At 46.0% G+C, this 16792-nt stretch overlaps 1 protein-coding gene across 2 annotated transcripts in view; it reads left to right on the forward strand.

The window, feature by feature from the left end:
- The first annotated feature begins 1738 nt into the window (after positions 1-1738).
- alpk1 (alpha-kinase 1) overlaps positions 1739-16792 on the forward strand; it is a 140326-nt gene continuing 125272 nt past the window's right edge. For both annotated transcript variants that reach the window (XM_055645611.1, XM_055645618.1), the window contains exon 1: positions 1739-2188. The gene's annotated coding sequence lies outside the window, so the exon portion shown is untranslated. The remainder of the gene's footprint in view (positions 2189-16792) is intronic.

Raw genomic sequence — 16792 nt, forward strand, 5'->3', positions numbered from 1 at the left:
TGGTTCAGAATGATTTTTAAAAAAAACCTGGGAGGCTTTTATTGTAAGAAAAAAAACTTTTCTCTGCTAAAAGATCTCTGCACCTATGATTGAGCTTGCCCAGGAGTGACAGATGTCACATGCTTATGTTAATATTAACCTTTTTTTCACCCAGGTTTATTCCACCAGGGAGGTCTTACCTTCCACTACCTGCAACCTCCGGCAACCACCTTCAACTAGCATCGCAACCGGCTTCGACTAAAAAAATACTGATTTTTAAAACGGCAACCTATTTTTAGTCGAGGCCAGTTTTTAGTTTTTTGAACTAATCGCCGGAACATAGAAGAAGCTCGACTACGCGGAAACCACTTTCGACCATTAAGGAGAGTGACAAAAACCTCCGGGAACCTCACGGAAACCTTGGGTGGGGCGCAAGGTCTCCAGAGGTTTTCTAAGTGGGACAGGGGCTTAAACTATCTGTTATGCCCCTGTCCCATTTAGGAAACCTGAACGGAAACCTCTGGAGACTTTGCGCCCCACCCAAGGTTTCCGTGCGTTTCCCGGAGGTTTTTGTCAGTCTCCCTACCTGCTTCCACTACCTGCAACCTCCGGCAACCACCTCCGGGAACCGCACGGAAACCTTGGGTGGGGCGCAAAGTATCCAGAGGTTTCCGCTCAGGTTTCCTAAGTGGGACAGGGGCATAACAGTTCCAACATCCGTAATGTGATAAGGATCAGATGATCGGTTTTACGATATTGGGTGAGGTTTCAAGATTGCCCAGATCTCATGAGATAATTGCCCAGTTCCGCAAAATGCTGGGTGTGGGATCTTTTATCTCTTTATGGGGGAAAGCAAAGGTTGGTACCTCATTTCAACACCCCACCCCCATCTCTAAAACCAACATCCCACCGCCACACTACACACCGCACCAGCCATCTTAGAACATTGTCCTTGTCTCTGAAGTTAATAGCATGCACCATCTTCAAGCTCCCAGCCAAATGTCCTTCACAACTGTGCAGAGAGAGAGAGTAGAGAGAGGGATATACGGAGAGAAGGAGCTGTGGAGCAGGGGGAAGAGGGAGAATTGGAAAGAGTGGGGCAATGAGCAGGAATAGACAGGTATGGGGAGGAATGAGTGGAAGCGGTGAGAACAAGTGGAAAAGACAGGATGAAGAGGAAAAAGAGGAAAGATTTAAGGCAGCGAGCGAGCGAGGCACAGGGAGGGGGTCTGGAAGGACAGGGGGAATCTGCGAAGGGGCGATCTGGTTGTAGAGGGTTAACAAGGGCGGTGTGATGTATTGTCTCTGAAGTTAACACCTGGAGTATTGAGTACAGTTTTGGTCTCCAAATCTGAGGAAGGACATTATTACCATAGAGGGTATGCTGAGACGGTTCACCAGGCTGATTTCTGGGATGTCAGGACTGTCTTATGAAGAAAGACTGGATAGACCTGGTTTATACTCTCTAGAATTTAGGAGATTGAGAGGGGATCTTATAGAAACTTACAAAATTCTTAAGGGGTTGGACAGGCTAGATGCAGGAAGATTGTTCCCGATGTTAGGGAAGTCCAGGACGAGGGGTCACAGCTTAAGGATAAGGGGGAAATCCTTTAAAACCGAGATGAGAAGAACTTTTTTTCACACAGAGAGTGGTGAATCTCTGGAACTCTCTGTCCACAGAGGGTAGTTGAGGCCAGTTCATTGGCTATATTTAAGAGGGAGTTAGATGCGGCCCTTGTGGCTAAGGGATCAGGGGGTATGGAGAGAAGGCAGGTACGGGATACTGAGTTGGGATGATCAGCCATGATCATATTGAATGGCGGTGCAGGCTCGAAGGGCGGAATGGCCTACTCCTGCACCTAATTTCTATGTTTCTATGTAGGGAGAGGGAGGGAGTGAGCTCCGAGCTATTACCGCTGCTGTGGTGAAATGCAGGAAATCCCCGGCCTGTGGCAGTCTGCGGGCGGTGGAGAACGTGGGAGTTTCCGAAGGCACCGCTCCAGCCGCTGAATGTCTGAAAGGCTCTGTTGGGGCCAAGGATTTTACGTTGGAATTCGTGAATTTACGTTGGGATTGGTGAATTTACAATGCTCCCCAAGTGAGATGTGACAAGAATGTAACAAGGTCCGCCGGCTTGTTACGAGAGCTGGCAGGAAAAGTACGCGGGAACTTCCAGGAACTCAGAGAAGAGGCGGGGATTGCAGGAAAGGTAAGGTCCGTGGTCTAGTCTCGTAAACATGTTACTGAGCAAAAGTTGAAAACAAATCCGCGACAGGTGTTGAGTGAAATCATCCACACGGGGCAGTGACCCAGCTCTCAGTGTGTTGTGCAATATTGGGCGAGCTGGCGATTCTCACTTAAAGTCATTACTGATCAGAACAGGGGCTGATGATTCAGCCACTTCCTCAACACAGAACAGTACAGACAGCGACAGGACTTCGGCACACAGTGTCTGTGTCTAACATGATGCCAAGATCAACTAATCTCCTCAGCCTGCATGTGCTCCATGTAACCCGCATACAGGGCCGGCCTTAGGAGGTGCGGGGCCCAATTGGGAACAATTTTGGTGAGCCCCAGGTTCCCAGCCAAGGTCTGTAGAATCATACAATTACAAATAAGGTATATTATAGACTTTATATCTCTATGGTAGAATGGAAAGTAATCAAAACGTGCGCTTAAAAAGTGCCTGTGAGTTAATGGACCAAACAGATCTAAGCTACATTTTAATACAAAATTGCATACATGTAAGCCTACAAGTAACGAACAAAATGTGAAGATCACCTCTGTAACATAGTTACAATACCACTTGTTTTCGTGATGGAAAAAAAAGTAATTTAATGACCTAGATTCTGGCAAACCAATAATTGTTGGCGATAAACTAGTCCAGGCATTAAATTTTGGGCTTCAGCCCCATCCTACCCTTTGGGCTTCTACCCCATCCTAACTTAGTGTGTGTGTGTTAGTTGTCTGTGCGGGTTGTGTGTGTGTTAGCTATCTGTGTGTTATGCCTCCACCACCACTCCGGCAGTACATCACAGGCACCCATCAATCTCAGTATAAAAAAATCTTGCCCCACACGTCTCCTTTAAAATGTGCCCCTCTCACCTTAACACTAAGCCTTCCAGCGCCTTGGAAAATAGTATCTTAAGTATAAGAGCAGGGAGGTTCTACTGCAGTTGTACAGGGTCTTGGTGAGACCACACCTGAGGTATTGCGTACAGTTTTGGTCTCCTAATCTAAGGAAAGACATTCTTGCTATAGAGGGAGTACAGAGAAGGTTCACCAGACTGATTCTTGGGATGGCAGGACTTTCATATGAAGAAAGAATGGATAGACTCGGCTTGTACACACTAGAATATAGAAGATTGAGGGAGGATCTTATAGAAACTTGCAAAATTCTTAAGTGGTTGGACAGGCTAGATGCAGGAAGATTATTCCCGATGTTGGGGAAGTCCAGAACAAGGGGTCACAGTTTAAGGATAAGGGGGAAATCTTTTAGGACGAGATGAGAAAATCATTTTTCACACAGAGAGAGGTGAATCTGTGGAATTCTCTGCCAGAGAATGTAGTTGTGGCCAGTTCATTGACTATATTTAAGAGGGAGTTAGATGTGGCCCTTGTGGCTAAAGGGATCAGGGGGTATGGAGAGAAGGCAGGTACATGATACTGAGTTGGATGATCAGCCATGATCATATTGAATGGCGGTGCAGGCTCGAAGGGCCGAATGGCCTACTCCTGCACCTATGTTCTATGTTTCTAATCCCAGGTATCCTTCCTGAGGTGTGTACCAACATTTCTGACAGTTAACATGTTATTGGCCCTGAGAATTAAAAAGAAACAACACCTCAGGTCAGGCATCATCTTAGATTACCAGCAACTGCATTTAAAACAAATGTCATCAGCTTTATGAACCTGTCAGTAGCCATTGCAAGTGTACCAGCATTCAAAAGCACAAAAGATCATAAGACAGGGGACAGAATTAGCCATTGTGTCTGCTCCACCACTTGATCATGGCTGATCTATTTTTCCCTGTCAACCCCATTCTCCTGCCTTGTCTTCATAACCAATTACATCCTTACTGAACAAGAACCTGTCAATCTCCACTTTAAAAAAGACCCAATGACTTCATCTCCACTGCTGTCTTATGACAATGAATTCCACAGATTCGCCACCCTCTGGCTAAATAAATTCCTCCTCATCTCCATTCTGAAGATACGTCATTTGTTACTGAGGCTGTGCCCTCTGGTCTTAGACTCTCCCACTATTGGAACCATCCTCTCCATATCCACTCTATCTAGGCCTTTCATTATTCGGCTGGTTTCAATGAGATAGCCTCTCATCCTCCTAAACAACAGCGAGTACAGGCCCTGAGCCAGGAATGCTGCTCATACATTAACCCAATCATCCCCTGGATCATTCTCATAAACTTCCTCTCCAATGCCAGCACATCCTTCCTCGGATACGAGGCCCAAACCTCACAATATTCACAAAAGGAGCCACAATATTCATGTTTTATGATGTATTCCTTCCAACCCTTCTCTATTTAATTTTTCATTGAAGATTTATAAGGATTTTTCAACTGCAAGAAATTGGAGAGCTTTGATGAAAGGGGTGAAGGAAGTGATAAAAAAGAGCTAATGGTGGAGACATTCGACAAGTCAGGCAGTAATGGTGGAGACAGCCTCAGAGAACCAAGCCATATGGCACAGAAACTGGCCTCTCGGCCCACCTTGCCAGCCATCAAGTACCTACCTACATTAATCCCATTTACCAGCATTTGGACCACAGCCTCCTTACCTTGGCTATACAAGTGCTTGTTTCTTAAACATTGTGAAATTAACTGTGTCCACAAACCCCTCAGCCGGTGCATTACAGAATCCAGCCACCAAGCTGGAAACATTCTTCGTCAGATCATCTCTAAACCTTTATACCTTAAACCTGTACCTCTAGTTTCAGATACATCAGCCATGGGAATATTTTTTCATGCTAACTATTCACTCAAAGCCCCTCATAATCTCATGTATCTCCCTCGGTTACCTCGTCAGCCAACTCAGCCTCATAACTAAAACATTCTATCGCAGGCAATATCCTGGCAATACCTCTTTGCGCTGTCTCTAATGTTTTAACATATCTTTCTTACAGTGTGGTGATGCAGCTGTGGAGTATTGTGGAGTGGAGTATCCCTCCAGGACAGCACGATGGTGCAGAGGTAGAGTTGCTGCCTTACAGCGCCGGATATCCGGGTTCGATCCTGACTATGGGTGCTGTCTGTACGGTGTTTGTATGTTCTCCCTGCGACCACGTGGGCTATTTCCGGGTGCTCCGGTTTCCTCCCACACTCCAAAGGCGTGCAGGATGTTAGGTTAATTGCCTTCTGTAAATTTCCCCTCATGTGCAGGATAGAACTAGCAAACGGGTCGGCATGCAATTGGAGGGCTGAAAGGCCCGTTTCAACGCTGTATCTAAAACTAAATTAAATTAAACTAAGCTGTGGCCTAACCATTGTTTTATAAAATTGTACCATAAAGCCCGTACTCTTATGTTCTATGCCGAGTAATGAAGGTGTCCCACAAAACATCTTCACCACCCTGTCTGCCTTTACTGCCACATTCAGACATTTGTAGAACATAGAATAGTCCAGCACTGCAAACAAGCCTTTTGGCCCATAATTTTTGTGCCGAACATGATACCAAGTTAAAATGATCTCATCTTCCTGCACATCATCCATATCCTGCAATTCCATGCGCATCCACGTATGTATCTAAAAGCCTTTTAAACGACATAGTTGTATTTGCCTTCCCCACTCTCTCTGGCAGTTCATTCCAGCCCCCACCACTCTCTGTGTAAAAAAGTTGCACCGGTCATCCAATAAACTCTCATCTCATCTTGAGGGCATAAGGAATAGGGGTAGAATTAGGCCATTCGACCCATCATGTCTACTCCGCCATTCAATCATGGCTGATCTATCTCTCCCTCCTAACCCCATTCTCCTGCCTTCTCCCCATAACCTCTGACACCCGTACTAATCAAGAATCTATCTATCTCTGCCTTAAAAATATCCACTGACTTGGCCTCTACAGCCTTCTGTGGCAATGAATTCCACAGATTCATCACCCTCTGACTAAATAAATTAGTCTTAAAGCTATGCTCTGTAATGTTTGACAATTCCAAGCTGGGAAAAAGGCTCTGACTCTACCCTCTCTGTGTCTCTCATAAGTTTATATAATTCTGTTGAGTCTCCCCTCAACCTCCGATGTTCCAGGGAAAGCAATCTAAGACTATCCAACCTCTCCCTGTAGCTGAAATCCTCTAATCACATCTTTCCAGTAATGTGGTGACTAGAATTGCACGCAATACTCCAATACAGCCAAACCAAAGCCTGATAGAGCTGCATCTTGACTTCCTGACTGTTTATTTAAAGCCCCTAGCAATGACGCCAAGCATATCATATACCTTCCATAGCACCCTATCTTCTGGTGCTGCCACCTTTCGTGAGCTATGAACCTTTAGAGATATAGTGCGGAAACAGGCCCTTTGGCCCACCGAGTCAGCGCTGACTAGGACCACCCCGTACATTAACACTATCCTACACACGTGGGTCAAATTAAATCTTTTTACCAAAGCCAATTAAACTACAAACCTGTTTAAGAACGAACTGCAGATGCTGGAAAATCGAAGGTAGACAAAAATGCTGGAGAAACTCAGCGGGTGAGGCAGCATCGATGGAGTGAAGGAAATAGGCGACATTTCGGGTCGAGACCCTTCTTCAAACCTGTATGCCTTTGGTGTGTGGGAGGAAACTGGAGCACCTGCAGAAATCCCACGTGGTCACAGGGAGAACGTACAAACTCTGTACAGATAGCATCTATAGTCAGGATCGAAGCAGGGTCTCTGGTGCTGTAAGGCAGCAGCTCTACCACTGCGCCACTGTGCCGCCCGGACTCTCTGTCACAGGGAGAACTTGGACACCATTATCCCTCTGCACATCAATGCTGTTAAGGGTCTTGCCATTAATTGTGTACTCTCTCCTTACATTTATCCTTTCAAAGTGCAACACCTCACACTTGCTTGGGTTAAATTCCACCTGACACTTCTCCACCCGTTTCTGCAGCTGATCCATATCCATTCAGGGATCCCTTTATTTGTATACCATGATCCCTCTGTTACTTAGAATTCCCGTGGGCTCGACCAGAATAGAGTCAAAGCCAAAACCTACTACCCTGGCCTTAGCACGCAGGATTGCTAACCATGTCCTCCAGTATATTAATCAGATCCTGACAGAGGGCAAGGAGAGTGCATTGTTTCAGTCCTATGCATAAGGGCAATGTCAGAGTCACAAATCCACACACAGAGGTCCACCTCAACTTTATTGATTGGAACCCCTTTGAATATTGGACCAATTTGGATTGTTTTCTCCAGGGCATTAGAAGCTGAGGAGAGAACTGACAGAAGTTTATAAAATTATGAAAGGCATAGATAGGATGAACAGCCATGATCTTCTTCCTAGGCTGGAAATGTCCAATACTAGAGGCCATAGCTATAAAGTTTGAGGGGGAATTGTTAAACATGCTGGGCAGGTTTATTACACATTGCATGCTAGGTGCCTGGAATTTAATTTTAATTCTGCACATGAATATGGATGGAACGGAGGGAAATGGAGCATGAGCAGGCAGTAGGGATTAGTTTGGTTTGGCATCATGTTCAGCCCAGGCATTGGGGCCGAAGGGCCTGTTCCTGTGCTGGTTTCTATTTTGTTGAATAATTTTTACAAGTCCCTGAATGAAAGGTATACTTAAATGGTTGAAAAGTGACATGTTTAAATTACTCATTAAAAGTGTCAACAATTACTGAATTGACATTTAAAATAAAGGAAACACAAACTATAAAACAGACAAATAATGACCACATTAAACCAAATTAGAATAATTTTGGGTACACAAAAAAGGTGGAGAAACTCAGCGGGTGCAGCAGCATCTATGGAGCGAAGGAAATAGGCAACGTTTCGGGCCTCAACCCTTCCGTTTAGAATAATTTTGGCTTCTGTGGCAGATTCTGAGAGAAGGCTGGAGCAACCCGGATCAAGCAGCATCTCAGGAGAACATGGATAGGTGACAGTTTGGGTGAGGATCCTTCTGAAGACTGGATTGTGGTGGGTGGGGGTGGGGTGGAAAGCTAGAAGAATGGAGGGGCAGGACAAAGGTTGATACAGGTGAGGAAAGAATCTGAGAGGTTGTTCCAGAGTAAGTGGTGAGGAAAATGTAGACACAAAAGACTGTAGAATCTGCATTCTGGAGAAACAATTTACAGGAGGAATCGGTCTGAAGAAGGATCCCGACCCAAAACATCACCTATCCATGTTCTCCATAGATGCTGCTTGACCCACTGAGTTCCTCCAGCATTTTGCATCCTTCGCTGGAGAAACACAGTGGGTTGAGCAGCATCTGTGGAGGGAAATGGACAGTCAACATTTCATGTTGGGACCCTTCATCTGGACTTCATCTGTTAGTGAGTTCCAGACTTCACATTGGGAAATGCAAGCACAGAGTTCCAAGACTTGCTGTCATTTAAACCAGTAAAGATTTGTCGTACTGTTTGTAATTGCCAACATTCGCTATTCATGGGAGGGTGGTTTTGGAGGGGAGGATGCAACTCAAGCTGCGGAGCATCCTAGACAATGCAGCTCACCCCCTCCATGACACACTGGTCAACCTGAGGAGCACTTTCAGCAACAGACTGGTTCCACCAAGATGCAGGACAGAATGCCACAGGAGATCCTTCTTCCCTGTGGCTATCAAACTGGACCACTCCTCCCCCTTCTATCGTGGGATAGACTGACTCCCCAGCCCCAATCTTTGCACATCCCCTGGGGTAGACTGACTCCGTCCCCCCTCCCCAATCTTTGCACATCCCCAATCCTTTCTACTCGTCACTTTAATTTCATGTATTTTGTGTTTTTATGACTGTTGGCAGATCAATTTCCTTCCTGGAATAAATAAAGTTCTATCGTATCGCATTGTAACAAGGACTGGGCCAACTCTTCAGATTTGGTGCAAACTGTTTCTTGTTCTGCAAAGTCTCTTTGACCTGCTGGTTATTTTTTAATAGCTAGCACTTCACTTTTCAGTTTTCATCAGGGATGCCACCTGATCAGCTATGGATACACTGGCACTCATAGCAAGGTGAACTCACACAATAGGCTTTGTTTCAGACAACAGTGTTTGTAAGGACCAGGTCTACTCGAGGCCACAGTCCCCCTTCAGCAGTGAGGGGGCACAGGCAACTTGGATTCATCCCAGTAGCTCCCCCTTGGCCACAAGAGGATACGTTGACAGTCTCAGGGTTGTCCAAGTGGTTCAGTCTTCTGCTCCATCTTTTTACTAAAGAAAACCCCAGAAACACTGTTATGAGGGAGACCTTCCGGCCTCTCCTCTTGGATGGATCACCTGGGTTTATAAGGAGTGGGGCTGATGAGGTGCCGGTGACTTGGTCCAATAAGTACTAATTGGAAATAGACACAAAAAGCTGGAGCAACTCAGCGGGACAGGCAGCCTCTCTGGAGAGAAGGAATGGGTGACGTTTCAGGTTGAGACCCTTCTTCAGACCCTTCTTCAGGCCCCTATGTAGAAGGGTCTCGATCCCAAAACATCACCCATTCCTCCTCTCCAGAGATGCTATCTATCCCGCTGAGTTACTCCAGCTTTTTGCGTCTATCTTCGATGTAAACCAGCATCTACACAAGTACTAACTGGACCGAGCTATGGCCTGTTAGGCAGTGCCTCAGTTTGCTGGGGAGTGCCGGTGTTTTCCAGCAGCCGGCCGTTGTTTGTGCTGCTGGTCCTCGGCTTCCTCTGGCCCATCGGCCGGTGATGGGGATAGGAGTGGCCCTGAGGGTGGACGTGCCGTCACAATCCACATGACGACATTCTGGAAGGGTTCCTGGTCTGGGCTGCACGATGCGGTGTTGCTATGAAGGACTGGATACATGCAAGAAACATCAAAATTGGCACCGATCACCTGGAAGCAATGAGGTTTATGTTCATGCATTTTAACTGATGTCAGGCATGAAGCGGCACAAAATCAATAATGAAGAATCATAGATCACTTCATTCCTGGTGAGTCTGTCCACTTGGTGACACTAGGTACACCAGGTCTTGATAGAAAAGTTGTATAGTGGCTAATAGATATGTCTGTACAAGACTATGTCAGGGATGAACAGTATGTGGGATAGCTTTCTCAATTGAGGCTTCGCACGGCTAACTCTTCTTTGTGTTTGCATCTGGATAATGAGTTGCCAGTCTGTTTTAATTTAATTAATATTGTTGGTATAATCAGTCCTATGCTGTCGGTATAGATATTTTTCATCAGCAAGGTTGATTTATAAAGTTATATAAAAAGTTGCCAGGACTAAAGGGTATGAGCTATAAGGGGAAGTTGAGTAGGCTGGGGCTCTATTCCTTGGAGTACAGGTGGATGAGGGGTGATCTTATAGATGTGTATAAAATCATGAGAGGAATAGATCAGGTAGACACACAGTCCCTTGCCCAGAGTAGGTAAATTAAGGACCAAATGACATGGGTTTATGGTGAAGGGGAAAAGATTTAATAGGAATCTGGGGTGTAACTTTTTCACACAAAGGGTGGTAGATGCATGGAATCAGCTGCCAGAGGAGGTAGTTGAGGCTGGGACTATCGCAACAATTAAGAAACAGTTAGACAGGTACATGAATCGGACAGGTTTGGAGAGATAAATGCGGGCAGGTGGAACTAGTGTAGCTGGGACATGTTGGCCGGTGCTGACCTGAGCCCAGTGTTCTGTAACGTAACCAGGAGCAGTATCCCCAAAAAGAAAGCTGCATCAAAATACACTTGCAGTTTCTGACGTAGCTTTTGCAAATTGATCGCCAACTACATTTCAAAACCAAAGTGGTTTTCCCTTTTCTAAAGTAGAACTGATGAGAGACTAAATGTGAAACAGGCAACTTCAATGTTCTAAACTAAGCAATGCTCTGTTGCTGACTAGGAGTTGCTGGGAATAGTACAATCAATTCAACGATGCAACAAATGATGAGGACCAGCGGGAGAGCTTTAGGACAGGGGCAAGTCAACGGGCAAATACAGTTCAGGGAACAAATCTGCTACACTTGGTTGTTTCCTGATGTCTGAGAGGAACAAGAATGAAGAGTAAAATTTAGCCTTGCCAGTTGTACCTACATCCTGGAACCGATTTTTTTAAAAAGCCGAAACAAGGAATTGCAGATACTGGTTAGTACACATAAGGACACAAAGTGTTGGAGTTACTCAGCAAGTCCATCAGCATCTTAGGAGAACATGCACAGGTGACTTTTCAGGTCAAGAGAAGGGTCTCAACCCAAAACATCATCGATCCATGTTCTCCAGAGATTGAATTGAATTGAAATTGAATTGATGTTGCCTGACCTGCTGAGTTACTCCAGCATGTGGTGATCATTTTTAAAAAAGGTCAGATTATTATTAGAATACAGAAGCAGAACATATCACAGTGTGAACACATAGACGAGGCCACATAAAGGGGCAATAAAGAGACATATGGGATTCTGTATTAAATGTTTGAGTGTTAAAAAGAGTCTGTGTAGGTCTGTGCACGCTGGATGATGTTTTGAGAAATTGTAGCCTTATTACTATTAGAACAAATGTAAGGGGCCAGAACTACCTGTCTGAGCTGAATCAGCTCCAGGTCCGTTTTTTTTTAAAATTTGGTCTATATCAAGGGTCTTGAGACAGCACGGTGGCGCAGCGGTAGAGTTGCTGCCTTACAGCTCTTGCAGCGCCGGAGACCCGGGTTCGATCCCGACTAGATGCTGCCTGTAAGAAGTTTGCATGTTCTCCCTGTGACCGCGTGGGTTTTTCTCCGAGATCTTTGGTTTCCTCCCACACACCAAAGACATGCAGGTTTATGGGTTAATTGGCTTGGTGTAAGTGTAAATTGCCCGTAATGCATGTAGGTAAGATCGTGTTAATGTGCGGGGATCGCGGGTCGGTGCGGACTCAGTGGGCTGAAAGGCCTGTTTCGCTCTGTATCTCTAAACTAAACTAAACTAATCAAGATAGTGCATTTTGGAAGAGTGAGGGCAAGGCTCCTTGGTAGCTTGACAGAGATCATGTGCAAACTTCTCACAGATAGCACCAAAGGTCAGTGTTGACTCTGACTGGCTCTATTGGTTTTGCCACACAACACAGGAGAAGTCTCGACCCAAATTCCTTCTCTCCAGAGATGCTGCCTGTCCTGCTAAGTTACTCCAGCAGTTTGCGTCTACCTTCGATTTAAACCAGCATCTGTTGTTCCTTCATACACGGCAGAGGCTGTCCTCAGTGTAAATAAATAACCCTGCCTCCACAAAGTCTGTTCAGTGTTCTTAGCTTAGAGCTGTCTATTGTGTGCAGTGCAAGAAAGCCAGCCCACCACTAGTTTCTTAATGCCCCTGTCCCACTTAGGAAACCTGAACGGAAACCTCTGGAGACTTTGTGCCCCACCCAAGGATTCCGTACGGTTCCCGGAGGTTTTTGTCAGTCTTCCTACCTGCTTCCAATACCTGCAACCTCCGGCAACCACCTGCAACCTCCGGGAACCGCACGGAAACCTTGGGTGGGGTGCAAAGTCTCCGAAGGTTTCCGTTCAGGTTTCTGAAGTGGGACATGGGGCATAAGGGTATTTAATAATGAGCAATAGATGGTGCCTTGCCAGCTCTGCGTATGTTCCAAACATTTTAAAAATAAAAATGGGACTGGTGTTTCGCACAGATTTATTCCCAGTGATGCTTGTGGCTGATTGCTTCCTCATTTGCACAACATTAGAAACAGAACCTGTCTTTATAGTTTTAGTTTCAAGTTTTCTGCACAATCAAGTGCGCTGCCAGAAAGCAGATCCTGTGATCTAGGGACAGAATGCCGTTACTCTCTGTCCCATGGATTCAAGAAAGTCAAGAGTCAAATTTGTCCCGGAGAGAACAAAGAAATTCTTACTTGCTACAATATGTAAATATCGTACGCTGGAAACAATATGATAACTGAGTGAAAACAGTTGTGCGTGCATATAAACACATAACCACATATATATATATATAGGGCAGACACAAAATGCTGGAGTAACTCAGCGGGACAGGCAGCATCTCTGGAGAGAAGGAATGGGTGACGTTTTTGACTGATGTGTTTTGTAGTCAATGCCTATTATGTTCTGTGTGCTGAAGCAAAGCAAGAATTTCATTGCCCTATCAGGGACACATGACAATAAACTTGAACTTAAACTTGATGTCAGGAGGGTGGGCGGGACAGAGATAGAATGTAGTCAGAGGCAGTAAGACTGGTGGGAGAACTGGGAAGGGGGAGGAGATGGTGAGAGGGAAAGCAAAGGTTACTTGAAGTTAGATGTTCATACCGCTGGGGTGTAAGCTGCCCAAGCTAAATATGAGGTGCTGTTCCTCCAATTTGCGCTGAGCCTCACTCTGACTCAGGACAGAAAGGTCAGATTGGGAATGGGAGGGGTAGTTGAAGTGCTGGGCCACCGGGAAATCAGGCAGGTTAAGGCGGACTGTGCAGAGTTGTCCAGCGAAACGAATGCCGAGCCTGTGCTTGGTCTCGCCGATGTAGAGAAGTTGACACCTGGAACAGCGGATGCAGTAGATGAGGTTGGCAGACCTCTGCCTCACCTGGAAAGACTGTTTGGGTCCTTGGATGGAGTTGAGGGGGGAGGTAAAGGGACAGGTGTTGCATCTCCTGCGGTTGCAGGAGAAAGTACCTGGGGAGGGACGAGTTGACCAGGGAGTTTTGGAGAGGGGTGCTCAGATTCTACGACCATATACACACACACACACACACACACACACACACACACACACACACACACACACACACACACACACACACACACACACAACACACACACACACACACACACACAGCTGCTGCCAGGCAAAGACACAATACATCATGGGTCTCTAGTGTATATTCTACATGGGGTTCTCTAACTTCTCCATGGTTCTATAATGCTGCTCCTCGGAATGGCATTGATGCCCTATTGCAGCTGAGTGAGGCATGAAAAAGGTGGGGACAAATATCATTAAAGTTATCAGTTTCTTTTTTACCAGAAGTTACAAGATTGGGAGGTAATATTAGCAGCAGACATTAAAATGAAACCTCATGCAATCTTGGATCCAGACGAAGGCACTAATCACAACTGATCTGTCTCCAAGCTCATTGGGAAAATCGTCCTTGTGTGTAAACATCTGATGAGGGTACATCCTGTTTATAGATTACGAGTGTGAGAAAAACGTTGGCATCTGTAGAACTGTTCCTTCAGTTTCAAGATAATGATTGAAAAAGATCGGAGTGGTCCACAAGTTAAAGTCCTAAATTGGGACAAGGTGAAGAATTTTGATGGCACTAAACAGGAACTTGTAAAGGTTGACTTGGAGAGGCTGTTTGCAGGTAAAAGTCTTGCAAGATGAAGGTTTTTTATTAACCCTGGCTGATGACGGAGATTGAGGCTTTGGTCAGGGAAATGGAGGCTTACATCAGGTCTAGGCAGCAGTGATCAATCGGCTTTTAAGAAGTCTTTTAAGGGACTTAAGAAGGAAATTAGGACGGCAAAAATGGGCCTTAAGCCAGGCTTCCAGAGAGCACCATGGCCTACAAAGGGAGCTGCACCGTGGCCTACAGGGGGAGCCGCTGAGCTGGAGCGGACTGCGGCCCAAGATAACTCCTGGCGGTTTGTTCAGTTTTGAAGATTTTCTCATGAATAATGTGTAAAAGAATAAGGTCAGGTGCAGTTGCAAATATCTACATTGGTCACATTCCCCCGCACCCCTCCCCCCTTCAGTGACAAAGAGCTGAACTTGTATTTCAGGTTTCAATTCTTGTTTTTATCTCATCAATGATTTAAAATGCTTCGACTTGACTTTTCTGCGGGCGATCTCGGAAGCCAAAAATGGTTATTCTCCACAACATGATCACTAATGTAGTCATATCCTGCCTCCAGCCCGTACAAGCAAGAACCTATAAGGAAAAACAAATTTAATTTGCTGGTCTGGCCACAGTCTACTGAATCTTACAAGCTGAAGTCATCAACACATGCACAAGCTATGATGATGCCAGGTATTGGGAGCCTAAAAAGTGTTGCTGCCGTGTTGAACGTGTGGCTGGTAGAACTGCTGTCTCGCAGTGCCAGTGACCCAGGGTCGATCCTGACCTTGTCTACAAACAAAAACTGGGGCGGGAAGATCTGGTACAGAAAATCATAGCGGCAACAGATGACATCCTACGTGACTGCCGTGAGTCAGTGGATTGGCCCCTATTCAGGGAACCACTGACCAACTTGAATGAGAATGCCACTGCCGTGACTGATTGCATTGGTAAGTGCGTAGAGGAGTGCTAGCCAAAGAAGACAATCCGAGTGTTCCCCGACCAGTAACCATGGGTGAACAGTGAGGTTCATTCCCAGATGAAGGCTAGACCTCTGCGTCTCATTTAGCTTTGCCCTTAGAGTCAAACGATCCCGGGCGGTGCAAGAAATCGTGCTACAATCTTTGCAAAGTCATCATGAATGTCAAGAGACAAGACAGGGTCAAACGTGAGTCCTAGTACAATCACTCGGACACTTGTCCGCTGTGGCAAGGCCTGAATACTGCAAAGCGAAGTCAGGCAGCATCGCTGGTGATAGTGCGGCCCCTCCCTGATGAACTGATTGCATTCTATGCTCAATTTGAGGAGAAGGCCAACATCCATCCCATTAGACTCGAGCATGCCTTTTCTCGTGATCACTGTTGCAGAAGTTAGATCGGCCTTCGTGAGGGTGAACCCATGGAGAGCAACTGGCCCACACGAAGTCCCTGGCCGAGCCCTTTGGAACTGCATGGACCAACTAGCGGGAGTATTTACGGACATCTTTAATCTCTCTCTCCTCCGTTCTGAGGCACTCACCTGTTGAAGAAGCGAAGCAATGCACACACTGTATTGTATACATTGATGGCACCAACGTAAAGATGGTTGAAAGCTTAATGTTCCGAGGAATAAATATCACCAGCAATTTGTCCTGGACCAGACACTAGTGGGCCTGTCCCACATAGGCGATTTTTCAGGCGACTGTCTGAGTCAAATACACACACATCGCTTCCTTCACCAGCTTGTTATGTAGGCAGGGGACAGGGCAAGTGGGGGGAGCGCTGTCTGAGTGAAATTCACACGGTGCAAAGCCAATGTGATACAGACACCCACCACGATAAACAGGAAGGTTGCCGCTGTAATTAAGACGGTGAATGCTCAGTGTACGGGAAGGGTCACGTAAGTCCTTTATAAAGACGGGGGAGAGGGGAGAGAGAAGGGGGGAGAAGGAGTGTAGACAGCTTTTAAGAAGCCAGAGATACACGGCTGTGAAGCTCGGCGGATCTTAACATTACTGGCCGGTCATCCTTAGTTCTGAAAACTACTGCTTACATTTTTTTCCCAATGAGCCAATGAACTTCACCGGTCAGCACCGGCTACAACCTACGAGAATCTACGAGAACCTTTGACCTCCTGGCGACCCAGCTACGGCACGAGAATTCTTGCTACTCTCCATGGCGCCTTCATTCTGGTCACCGCTGATTTTTCAACATGTTGTAGGAATGCGGGAACTCCTCACGACCATGAAGGCAAATCCCCGGCAACCACCTGCGAATATTTGGCTACCGCAGAGTCTCCTGCAGTCGCATAAAAAGTCGCCTAAGTGGGACAGGCTTCCACTTCCTTAGAAGACTGAGGAAGTTCAGCATCTCCCCAACAACCCTTACCTATAGATGTGTTGT

The sequence above is a fragment of the Leucoraja erinacea genome, chromosome 1 (assembly GCF_028641065.1).
Source record: "Leucoraja erinacea ecotype New England chromosome 1, Leri_hhj_1, whole genome shotgun sequence".
Classification (NCBI taxonomy): Eukaryota; Metazoa; Chordata; class Chondrichthyes; order Rajiformes; family Rajidae; genus Leucoraja; species Leucoraja erinaceus.